The 10,853-nt window shown below is 44.4% G+C and overlaps 1 pseudogene; it reads right to left on the bottom strand.

Annotated features, from left to right (window-relative positions):
- Positions 1 to 10,316: 10,316 nt before the first annotated feature.
- Positions 10,317 to 10,439, bottom strand: LOC126501382 (uncharacterized; annotated as a pseudogene).
- Between the last annotated feature and the right edge of the window lie 414 nt (positions 10,440 to 10,853).

Here is a 10,853-nt window from a genome sequence, read left to right as displayed (position 1 = left end):
AATAAATAAATAAACAAACAAATAAATAAATAAATAAATCTCAAGGTCCAAATCAGGAGCAGAAGAAGAGAGAGCACGAGCAAGGAACTCAGGACAGCGAGGGGTGCACCCACACACTGAGACAATGGGGATGTTCTATTGGGAACTCACCAAGGCCAGCTGGCCTGGGTCTGAAAAAGCCTGGAATAAAACCGTACTCGCTGAACATAGCGGACAATGAGGGCTACTGAGAACTCTTGCTCTGATTCTTACTGTCTTAGTTAGGGTTTCTATTGCTGTTAAGGGAACTCTTATGAAGGAAAACCTTTAATTGGGGCTGGCTTACAGCTCAGAGGTTTAGTGCATCATTGCCATGGCAGGGAACATTGCGGCATGTGGGCAGACACGGTGCTGGAGAAGGAGTGGAGCGTTCTCCATCGGGACCCATAGGTGACAGGAAGTGAGAGAGACAGACACACTAGTCAGGCTTGAGCTTCAGAGACTTCAGATCCCACTCCTTCGTGACACACTTCCTCCAACAAGGCCGCATCTCCCAATGGTGGGCCTGTGGCCTAAAGGGGCTATTTTTATACAAACTGCCACGCTTAACCTTTCAATGTTTTCTTCCTAACAGCCCGATATCTTGCCCCTGTAAATCCACCTATAGCTGCTTTCTACCAACCCTAACTTTTCCCCACATAAGGGATCTCAAAAGTCGATAAGGGGCCTGCTCTCAAAAACCTCAACTCAGGATGAGACAGTCAGCTGACCAGTCCCAGGTGCATTTTTAAAATAATACTTGTGTTGCTTAGATAGTCATGGATTTGATCTTACTCCTCAAATTTTTCAGATTTAACCATTGTTTCTCTATGTTTTGGGTTGTTTGTTTGTTTGAGACAGAGTCTACTGTAGCCCAACTGTCCTAGCCAAGAATGACCTTGAACTCCTGACCCTCCTGCCTCCATTCCTAGAACTAGCTACGTAGGACACGCCCCATACCTTGTTTCTCTAATATATATATATATATATTAGATATATATATATAAAATCTTTCCAGAAACATATTTCATTTTTCAGTGTGTTATTTTCTTTTTTCATTCTTTGTTGCTTATATTCTGGGCTCTTGCTCATAGCTGCTGTTTCTACTGTGAGTGTTATGCTCTATCATTCAGACTACATCAGTCTATGTTCTGTGACATACAGACTACATGTCAGTCTGTGCTCTGTGATATACAGACTAATGTCAGTCTGTATTCTGTGATATACAGACTACATGTCAGTCTGTGTTCTGTGACATACAGACTACATGTCAGTCTGTGTTCTGTGACATACAGAATAATGCCAGTCTGTGTTCTGTGACATACAGACTACATGTCAGTCTGTGTTCTGTGACATACAGACTACATGTCAGTCTGTGTTCTGTGACATACAGACTACATGTCAGTCTGTGTTCTGTGACATACAGACTACATGTCAGTCTGTGTTCTGTGACATACAGACTACATGTCAGTCTGTGTTCTGTGACATACAGACTACATGTCAGTCTGTGTTCTGTGACAAACTGGACTTAAAATTCTAAGTGAGCACATTTAGTTGTGTTGTGGCTTTTGTTTGTTTGTTTTTTCTTTTGAGACAGGGTCTTGCAATGTAACCCTGACTGTCCAGAAATTCACTATGTAGACCAGGCTTGACCTCATGAATGAGCCTCCTGCCTCCCAAGTGCTGAATTTACTACCATGTCTGGCTCAAAGTTAGGACCTTGAGCTTCACTCATTAGTCTTCTGGTTTCTTTTACTCTGTGAGAAGTTGCCTGTTGGTAGTGACTGTCTTCTGTCAGAAGCCTAACATTTTTCCTTTGAGGACTTTCAAACCTTCCTCTTCTCTTGAACTTTTTTTTTGTTATTGTTGGGTTTTTGGTTGTTTTGTTTGTTTGTTTGTTTTTGTTTGTGTTTTTCAAGACAGGGTTTCTCTATGTAACAGCCCTGGCTGTCGTGGAACTAGCTCTTGTAGACCAGGCTGGCCTCAAATTTACAGAGATCCACCTATCTCTGCCTTCTGAGTGCTGGGATTAAAAGCATGCGCCACCACCACCCCACTCTCTTGGATATCTAATGTGTCTAATGGATCCAGTTTATTATTCAATTAACATGGAAAGAATTCAGGATGTATTTTTGATCTAAAAGTATTTCTTCGTTTAAAATGTTTAACCACTATTGTTCCGTTTCTTTCTTCTTACTAATTCTTTGATGGTCTTATGAAATAAGTATTTGAGCTTTTTAGTCCCTCCTCCACAATTCTTGATGGTGCATGTTTATATTTGCGTATCTTTGCCTCTCTGGGTCTTATTCCCAGTGACTCCCTCAGGAAGAACTCACTAAGTCTCTCTGAGGCAGTGTCCCTCTGGAGCGTGTTCTGTATGATCTGAAATCTCTGTGTCTAAGTTTCCTAATTCGCATTTAGTGTCCGAAGCTGATGACTCCTCACACTTGTCTTTCCGAAATTCTTCCTTTAAAATTGGTGGCTTTTCCTTTGCTATCTCCCTGAGGATGGTAAAACCTTTGTTAGACTTCTGGTAGTTTTACCAAGTGAACTTGAACAGCAATGAAGTTATGAGACATAAATGTTATACTGATTTTGCTGGCTGGCGAACTTGTGGTATCTCTTCCTGTTTTTTGTTTTGTTTTGTTTTTTCTCTTCCTGGTTTTTAAAGGCTCAATTTGAATAGGAGTTGCTTGATACTCCTCTTTGGCAGCTGTTATAACTATAGTGGCGAGATGCTTTCTCCCTCTGTCCTTCTCTTTTTCTGTGCTCATGTTCTCCATACTGCTAGGAACCGAGGTTTTTTCACTGTTTTTTCTAATTGCTTATTGACTATACAAAAATACCACATACTGTTAGACTTCTACATCCTGCAGTTTTTATGTATTCTTTTTTATATACGCTACATATTTTCCCTCACTGCAGTTTATTGTTTTTATTAGTCTATACTAATCACACAAAATAATAGATTTCCTTATATATTCCTATGTGCATACAATGTGCTGTGATCATATTGACCCTATGCCACCCTTTCTTATCCCCTATGTTCTTCCCAGTGTGTCCTTTATTTCCCTCTCTCTTTTTTAGATGTAGATTCCACACGTGAGAGAAAAAGATGTGATATTTGTCTTTGTGATTCTGGATCATTTCACTAAAATGATGATCTCAAGTTCTACACATTCATTTGTTTTTGTTTTTGTTTGGTCAGTTTCTGGTGTGGTTTTTTGGGGTTTTGTTTTTTAAAATGCAGTTTGTTGCTTTCCTATGTTCATAGCGCTTATTTATTCTTCTCCTTGAACAACTGTGTTTACCGTTTCTAGTACTGTTCGAGATGGATTCTAGTCAGGAAAACAGAAACCCACAGAAAGAATTTGGCATAAATTTTGTTTACATTGGTTAAATTTTCATTGAAGGATGATAATGCAAAACGGGAATATGAGGGAAATATAGACATTGAAACTGTCTGAATTTGCTGAAGAATAATTTGTTGAAGAATAAAGCCTTGGGATAACGGAAGCCCACAAACTAAAAGGGGGGAACTATACAGTGTGGAGGGCTCTCCTGTGGAAATAAAAACCCAACATAACACAGTAGATACCAAGAGATCTTCCAGAACACTAGACACTGACCCTTCGATAGGGCCATGTCTCTGTTAGCATTAAGTGTCAACACAGCATAGACTCACTTGGAAAAGAGATGAGTTTCAGTTATATCTTTATCAAGCCGGTCTGTGGTCTTGTCTGTGAGGAGCTGTCTTTATTGTTAATTGCTATGAGAAGGCCCAGCCCACTATGGGTGGCACCAACCCTCTAGGCAATGATCCTGGGCTGTATTTAAAGTTAGCTAAGCATGAATCTACGAGCAAACCAGAGAGTATGGTTCCATGGTTCCCGCATCCAGGTTCCTGCCCAGGATTCCTGCCCTGAGTCTCTTACAACTCGTAAGCTGAAATCCACTCATCCTCCTGAGTTGCTTTTGGTCAGAGTGTTTTATCACAGTAACATTAAAAAAAAAAAAAAAGAATCCCCTCAGCATCAGTTTACCAAAACTCTCTTTGAGGTTTTGGTGACAGGAAGATTGGCTTTTCCTAGTTTGCTTAGATTCTACCCCTAAAAGGGATATTATGAAGTAGTCTGCAATGCTCTATCTGTCTGTCTGTCTGTCTCCCTGTCTTTCCTCTGAGTCTGTGTGTATTTGTGATAGTCCTAGGACACCTTTTCCACTTATTGTCTGCCTTGTTTGTGGGTGGCTGGAGGAATGACTGACAATGCTTATGGCCCCTGTTACAGCAGGCTCTCTCTCAGCACAAGGATGGGCTCATTCTTCCGGGGAACCAGAGTACCATGTCCACTGTTTCACTTGGGAAGACTCTGCTGTGTGCTCCACAGTGATTTCATCATATGGTCTTCAAATCCTTCATAGGTCCTAGAGTAGTGGTTCTCAACCTGTGGGTCAAGACCATGATGACCATTGGAAATCACAGGTATTTACATCCTGATTCATAACAGTGGCAAAATTACAGTTATGAAGTAGCAACAAAAATAATTTTATGGCTGGGATCACCACACATGCAGAACTTACAGTTGCAGCACTCAGTTGAGAACCACTTAGAGTATGATGGTTTGGAGTTTAAGTTCTGATGCGGATTTGAACTAATTTGGAATCTTGACTGTTTCTAGTTGCATGATGTACAAGTTTTAGCTCTCTGATCTCGTTTCTGTATCCTGTGCGTTTAAAGTTACTTGTGAACTCAGTACAAGACATGGCTATGGCACAGAAAACAAACCAACACCCCACCACCACCACCACCACGGAAAACAAAATAACAATCCCTCGTATAAATACACAGACATTGCCTTCAACATTAGTGTGGTGTTCCTGGATTCTGAGAAGCGGAAGTCGTTGTTGGCTCTTGCACCACAGTCTGCTCTAAAGTTGATAGGCAGCCCCGTCCTCCCGACAGTGTGAACCTGGGAACCTGGAGAAGAGTGGGTGATACCCATATAGCCTCACAATGCATCGTGATTCCATCGGGAAATGCCGTGAGGTCTATAGAGGGCTCAGGAATCTATACCTTGCATATTCATACAAGTGGCTGTGGTCTGCCTAATTGTCTACCCTCCCTCGAGGCGTTGACTCTCGATACAGGAAATCCCATGATCTAGTCTTGAGACACACAGCATTAATTTCTCCACCTGGTGCGCCCCCTCTCCTGCCTTCCTAAGTAGTCTAGGAAAGCACCTCTCTAGATCAGTAGAGCCACGCCTTCTTTAGCAATGTCATCAGGCCCAGTTTCTACGTCCCTTGTACCCGCGCTGTCACTCAGATGGATCTGGCTTGGTTTCTCTGAAGCCACATTGTTCCCTGGCTTGCTGGTTTGCCCATAGAGGTTTGCTGTAATTCAGGCTCTCTCTGAGGCTGTGTCACCCGCCCCCTGCCTGTCATTGGCAACAGCTCTGATGTCTGTGGATTCTTGAAGACATTTGCAGTGCCCCCCCCCCCAGTTGCTCAGAGCCCAGGGAGCATCCCTGGCTAACGGCTCTTCTTTTTCCCTTTATAGAAGTAACTTGCATCAGCTTGCTCAGGTCCCTTTTAAGCGGCTCTGTGGTTTCTGCCACTGTAGGTGTCTTTCAAGGTTATTTTTTATTGTTTGGTGGATTTTTTGGTTCATATTTTCTTTAAATTGTTCAGCTGGGCACGGCATGGCTCTTTTTCACAATGCTCTACCACTCATAATAAAGAAATGCCTTTGTAAAGCTCGTCTGCTGGGTGTTATGCTATGCTATGGCCACTCTGATGTTTTTGGTTAGGTTTTCTCCCCTTTTTGTTTTTTCCCAGAGCTGAGGCTCTAACCCAGTTTTGTGTGTGCTGGGCAAGCACTCCACCACAGAACCCCATCTCTCGCCTCTGAGAACTCTAGTAAACCAAACACATCTTGTTTGGTAAATAAACTGTTTGCTAAACCAGTCATCAAAATGCTAATTTTACTGTAAACTTGTTTTGTCTAATTTGATCTTTAACTCAGCTAGCTAGCCTAAGTTATTTTACTTGCTTGATTTTTCTAGTTGCATTAGAAAAATTTTAAGAAAAATTATTACATTAACTGCATTAGATGAAGACAAATTTTCTGGCCATGATGTGGAATTGGTTGATGGCTGGCATCTCCTGTCCTCCACGTCTCACCCCAGCCCCTGTCTCAGTGTTCAGCTTTGCTCTGGTGTTGACCAGTTTCACACAGGTACAACCTGACAGACGGTTTTGCCTGAGGCTGACACACCTCACCCTCCACTTCCTGCCTGCCTTTCCCTAGTTAGGGAGAGCAGCAGACAGGCGTGTAGGGCCTTCACACCCCACTGACCGTGAGACAGGAATGCAAAGCAGAAAGGGTGGTGAGGAGCTTCCCCAGCAGGGATGAAACTGAAACTGCCTGTAGAGACATGTGTTCCTAAGGTCATCTCACAGGGATGTCAAAGAAAACAGTGAAACGTGCTGACATCCAGAACATTTATAGCCGTAAGTCTCACCCTATTAGCCCTTCTCTCCCACCCCTAAAGCCAAACACCACCTCAGAAAACCTCCTTACAATTCCATTTGTGAAAGAAGGTTGACGAGAAGCAACCCAGTGCATGCAATTTTTAAACCATTCTTAAATTTTAGGTTTTGATTCATCTTCAAGTTTTCTGTCATGCCTATTTTCTTAAGTATGAAGTATCCCTTTCCCTCTTCCAACAAGATTTCCATATACTATTCAAAAGAGAAAAAAATCATAGTCATCCCTCTGAAATCAAATCCACTCAAGAGTTCTGGCTCTTATTGGTCTAAAAATAAAATTGATTATAATAGATTTTAAAGTAGGAAGCAGCTGGGCGGTGGTGGCACATGCTGTGAATCCCAGCACTGGGGAGGCCAAAGCAGGTGGCTCTCTGTGAGTTCAAGACCACCCTGGTCTACACAGTGAGTCCAGAACAGCTAGGAAGAGAGAGAGAGAGAGAGAGAGAGAGAGAGAGAGAGAGAGAGAGAGAGAGAGAGGGAGGGGGGGAGGGAGGGAGGGGCCCTGTCTCAATAATTAATAATAATAATAATAAGTAAAATAAAACAGGAAGCACATGTAGTATTCTTATTGGCATATACAATTGTCTTAGTTAGGGTTGCCATGACAATGGCAACTCTTATAAAGGAAAAGAGTTGGGGTGGCTCGCTTACACTGAAGTCAGGTGGAAAGCAAGGCAGCAGGCAGACATGGTGCTAGAGAAGTACCCGAGAGTTCTACTCTTGACTCACAGTCCATCGTCATCATCATGGTGGGACATGGCCGTGTGCAGGCAGATATGGTGCAGAAGAAGCAGTTGAGAGTCCTCCATCTTTGATCCACAGGCGACAGGAAGTGAACTGTCTCTCTGGATATAGCTTGAGCATATCAGAGACCTCGAAGCCCACCTCCACAGTGACACACTTCCTCCAAGACCACATCTACTCCAACAAAGCCACAGCTCCTATTAATGTTACTCCCTTTGTGGGCCATTTTTTTTTCAAACCACCACAACAGATTTGAATTTCCACAGGACACAGAGTTCAACTTTACCTTGTTAGAATGAGAATTGGGACACCCTAACTTATTGCATTGAAAGGACTCTAAGCAGTCAGAGGTTCGTTTCTTTCTCAAGTGCCCAGCCAGGGGTGAAGATGTAGGATGATGAGGTGGCTCTACCCTGAGGTCCTTCCTTGACAGTGTGCTTTCCTCTCTGTCTTTTGCCCCCCCTCCCCCAAGCCCCGGGTGTGCCCTGATGGTGTGTTTCCGGCTTATTAGTTGCCTTTCTGTTCCTGTTCTAACCCACCTGGAAGGAAGATGGAGGAGTCTCTGGTTTTGTGACTTTACCCCTGAGGGACAACTCTGAAGCCACTTGGATCACCCCTATTCATGTCCTATGACTCAGGCTTGTTCCTGTGGTCCACCAGCCGGAGAAGGCTAGAAGCCACTGCTCTCACTGAGTGGCTGTGTGCCCTGGGAACCACTCAGAGCTTCTGTCCTCAAATATGAGGTTGTTAGCTGTTTTGCTAGGGGCAAATCCTGGGCCTGCAGAGCTGTAACAAACCCAGCCACTTATCCTTGAAAGGTATATTGAGAGATGTATAAACATGTAACCCAGAAAAAAGAGATTTAGTCAATGTGGCCACGTTGGGAAGAGAAACAAAGAGATCCGAAGACCCTCTGAAGTCCTTATTCAGGGCCCTGACATGGAGTTTTTGGTTTAAATAGCAGGCCAGGGATATGTAGAACTGATCAGCATAGGGTCCCTCTACACTGTCTCAGCTCCGGTCTCTCTGCAAGATGATCTAACAAGCTGTCAGGACTGCAGGAAACCCCTTCCTGGGAGACAAGTTTCTCCTCTGGCTGGCACCAGGCTTTAGCCTGTTTCTTCTCCCACCATGAGACACCCGGAGAAATGCTTCTTTCTTAGAGACCATTTTTAAAGAATCGGTTAGCCATCCAGGCATGGGGACACATGCCTTTAATTCCAGCACTCAGGAGACAGAAGCAGGTAGATCTCTCTGAGTTCTAGGCTAGCCTGGTCTACAGGGCGAATTCCAGGACAGGCTCCAAAGCTACACTGAGAAACTCTGTCCAAAAAAGAAAAACATTTTAAAAATGTAAATAAATTTCTATGTTGCATATATCGCCAACAACAACAAAAATTCGTTGTATGTAGGAGTCCAAAGCCCTACTAACATATGAGAACATACCTTACTTGGAGACAGAGTCGTAACAGAGACAATTTTGTTAAATGAGATTGTTTGGGTGGGCTTTCTCTAGTACACTTGGTGTCCTCATAAAAGGTGAATAGGCTCAGATACAAGAGCATACAGACGCAGGGAGGATGAAGGTGGCGCCCTGCAAACCATGGAGACGGCTCAGAACCCCTGCATCCAGAGCAGTGGGCAGGCGCGTGTGTTTCTATTGTTAAAGTGCCTGTTCTCTGGTGTTTAGCTCTCTGACCCTACGAGACCCGTGAGGTGCAACAATGCAGAGCTGACGCAGGGAGCTTGTTACGGTCCGCTGATTTCTACCATCCAGTTTTAAAAGAGAGCGTTGGCTCAGTGGGTGTGGACTTCTGAACTGTAATTTCTTGTGGGTTTCTCACCATCTACTTTCCCGTCCTGCTGCCTTCCTCGGACCCTCTGGGAGCTCAGATTCTTTAGTACTATGATGAAGGGGGTTAATTGAATTATCTTTTATCCCTGAGTTATAAGTAGGTGGTTAATAAAGCTGCTGGACCCTCCAGCTGAGGGACAGTCCGGCTTCTGCGAGGGCGCTTCACGCCACTTTAACTTCCGGATAGCCAGGACCCCACAGAAGATGTCAAACAAACTTGGGGAACGCTGAGTCTGTTTCCATCATTCCAAAGACCTCAGGCCCGTTAGCATTCTAAGGAATCGAGAAGTCTTACAAGAACTCAAGCTAGGTTTCAGCAGGCATTTTCTAAGGCCCGGGAGCCCCAAGCTCCAGGCTGAGCTGTGTCCTGTGAAGCCAGTATCCCACGTGTCTTTCAGAGACAGCATCCATTTGTGCTGCTGTGTTGTTCCTCTTGCTTTACTCCATCTTCGGTTTCTAATAACGAATGCCCCAGTCCTGTGTTACTACTCACAGCAAATTATAAGACAAAGTGGTTTGTTTGGGTTCACAGTTATGGTTGAAAGGCAGGAGTCACAGCTGGCACACAGCCTTGCTGACGGAGTCCCAGGGCACTGCAGGGCACCATCATATGGCAAGGGACAGGAATGGCGTGTTCGTGTCCTCTGTCGTTTTCCTTCTCTTAATTTTTTTTAAGTTTAGAAACTTTATTTTTATGTTGCGTATATGAGGTTTGTTTTTTTTTTTTTCAGAGAAGATCAAGACTTTTTACTGAACGTGATTTAATAGGGAACAGGAGAACACCGTGGAAGTCCTCAGGAATGCAGGAATCCCCACCCCTCGTCCAGGGGACTGGAATTGGAAATATATCTGGCCCCCTGCCAGCAGGAGCAAGCGACTATATCGTCACATTCATCTGCATTGAACTTGGTGAAGGCCCACTTCTTTGAGAGATGGGTCTTCAGGTGGCCAGGGAACTTGACCATGGCTCTAGGCAGAGCCTCAATCACGTGTTCCTTGTACAGCCTGGTGCAGATGGATATGGTGACCTGGCCAGTGTGAAGCCTGGCCACTGTGCCTCGGGGCTTCCCAAAGGAACCAAACATACCTGTCTGAAACCTCAACTGGGGACAACATGGAAATCAGAGACTTGAATAACGGCCGGAAAAATCACCTCCGCGGTCCCTTAGGGCAACTTACAAGGCAACACTTCCAAGGAGGCCGCTGTTTGCAACCATTGCGCACCAGGCCCCCATGGGGAAAGGGACCTGCCTGGCTAAGCTATGAGTGTACGAATGTTTTACCTGCATGGATGTGCACTACGTGTTCATGGAAGTCAGAAGGAGGGAGGGTCTGATCCTTCAGAACTAGGGTTCAACTGGAGTTACAAGTGGCTGTAACCTGTTATGTGGTAGCTTTGGAATCAAGCCCCAGTCCTCTGTAAGAGCAGTCAGTGCCCTTAACCACTGAGCCATCTCACCAGCCCCTCTTTTCCCTTCTTAAAAACTCTCCAGTACCCACCCCTGCAGACTGCACCCTGAAGATGGTCTCAAAAATTAACCACTTTTCCCTTTCTGGAGCCCCGCCTCCATATGCTGTCAGCAGGTGAAGTTCCCCTCTTTAGACCTCGGGATGCAGACTAAACTCCAACACGAGTTTCAGAAGGATGATCTTATTCAAGCCATAGAAGACACTCAAAGGGGAA

The sequence above is a fragment of the Alexandromys fortis genome, unplaced genomic scaffold (assembly GCF_014885135.2).
Source record: "Alexandromys fortis isolate MF-2015 unplaced genomic scaffold, M_Fortis_MF-2015_v1.1 scaffold_30, whole genome shotgun sequence".
Taxonomy (NCBI): Eukaryota; Metazoa; Chordata; class Mammalia; order Rodentia; family Cricetidae; genus Alexandromys; species Alexandromys fortis.
Note: the sequence above shows the minus strand (reverse complement) of the source record. Positions and strands in the feature narration are given on the sequence as shown.